We start from the raw sequence: 2,115 nt of genomic DNA on the forward strand, positions 1-2,115 counted from the left end.
GGTGCAGACTCTGGTTCCCATCCTCTCTTCGCTCCTGGAGCAGGTCCAAGCTAGGAAGGGGAGAATGGAAATGGGTAGGCAGGCCCTGGAGCCCAGGATGGGCCACCCTACTCTGGGACTTTGCATGGTGGCGAGGGGGCCCCCGAGGGCTCCGACATGAGGTGGAGGAGAGGCTTTCATCCCAGGACAAATGCAAAGCCAGTGTGCAGACAGAGGGGGAAGAGCTGCCCCTACTCCTCACAGGAGGAAGGAGGGTGCACCCTCCTCACTCAGTTTCAGCAGTGGGGGAGGGAAAGTTCACTAAAAATATGGCAGGAGTACCCAGGATTCGGGGATGAAAAACAGAAAAGGTATTTATTTTCTAACTGTTGATGAAAAGATGCCAAATTCTGTAAAGTATTTTAAGATGGTTTATTCTGAGCCAGCTTTGAAGACCTAGACCTGGGACATAGACTTGAGAGTGTGTCTGAATTGCAGTTTGGTTTGTATACATTTTAGAAAGGCAGAAGTTACAAAAATCATAAGTACCTGTGAGATTTTCACTGGTTTGGCTCAAGAAGGAGGGACATTTCCAAGAGGGGGCTTGCAGGTTATAAGTGAATTCAAAGATTTCTAGACTGGTAATTTGCAATTCCTACCTACAGTGTTATGAGCCCCATTTACAAGTGAGAAAACTGAGACGAGGGGTTAGGGGCTCAGCTCAAGGCCACATGGCCACACGTGGTAGGAAAGGAACTGAAATCCAGAAGAATGGGTCCATGGGGTGGCTGTGGAGCCCATGGGGAAATGGTTCCATAGAGAGTGCTGAAGGGAGAGGCCCCCACTGGCTCCCTGAGCTCTCCTCCAGGCCTAGGCTCTCCTCCACAGCTGCTGCCGACCTCTGGCCTCCCCTCAGCTCCTGCTGGGCACCGGGCTGCTGGCCACAGTGGGCACAGGGAGCCTTGGGCCCCACCACCACTCACTCAGCTGAGCACTATGGTGTTATAAGCCCAGTTTACAGGTGAAAAAACTGAAGTGAGAGGTTAGGGGTCACAGGTGGTGGGTAAGAAACTAGAATCTGGAAGAACAGGCCTGGGGGTGGAATGGGGACCAGGGGCCCTAGGGAAGCCATGGGGGGGCTCACAGAGCAGGTGGGCCCTCGTGAGGCTCCCACTGCAGGGGTGGCCCTGGTGAGGGAGGGGAGCTGTCGCGCCACACAGGGGCCAAAGCGAGGATGGCAGTGGGATGCAGGGGGGCTTCACTGCCTCTGTTGCACCCTATCCCTCTAGGTCCACATGGGCGCTTGTTCTCCACCAGAGAGGGTCCCAGCATTTCCTGTGGCTCTCATGTCCTTGCTATGTGAGATATTTGAGGGAGGGGTCCCCACCCAGCCCCAGGCATCTGGCTTGCCAGGGTCCCTACAGGAGGACCTCTGGGAGGCTATCCTGCCCACCCTGCCCAGTGCCGATAGGTGTCCTGTCCTGCACGCTGTCCAGCCAACCTCCTTCAGCCCAGTGCATGTGACCTAACCCTCACCCTCTCCCTCTTCCTGACAGCCCTGCAAGGGGACAACAGAGCACATGGATTCTGGGATCCTAGCACCTGCAATTTTCTTTTGAGACTGAACCTCAGCCCCACGCAAGTCCTTTGAGGCCCAAGGTCACTTGATGGTGGGAACAAGGCTGGCCCCACTTTAGCATCCACCACCACCTGGCTCTGTGCTGAGGGATGGGCCTAATAGGGCACCTTCCCACAGGCCCTACAGGAACCCATGCCCCTTCTGGAATGCCTGGGGTGCTTTCAGTACCATGACCCATGACCTGATGCTGGTCCTTTTGGGTTTAAACTTGGATCTGGCCTACTCTAACCCACCGAACCCTGATTTGCTCCTGACCCTGCATCCCAGGGTGTCAGGGTCCCCAGCTCCTCCTGTCCACAGATGTGGCATGGCCTCCATATATCTCCAAGATGCAGTTAAGGAGTATGGATGGATGGTGTCCTGCCAGGGGCAGCCCCACTTCTGCCTGTGGTGGGTGGGGGATGGATGTCCCTCCAGGTGGCTAGCCAACCCTGAACCTCTCTCCTGCCGGTGCAAATACAGAGAGAATTTTTTAACTCATCAGGGAGATGACCACA

This window comes from Carlito syrichta, unplaced genomic scaffold, assembly GCF_000164805.1.
Source record: "Carlito syrichta isolate Samal-C Ts95f unplaced genomic scaffold, Tarsius_syrichta-2.0.1 Scaffold301878, whole genome shotgun sequence".
NCBI lineage: Eukaryota > Metazoa > Chordata > Mammalia > Primates > Tarsiidae > Carlito > Carlito syrichta.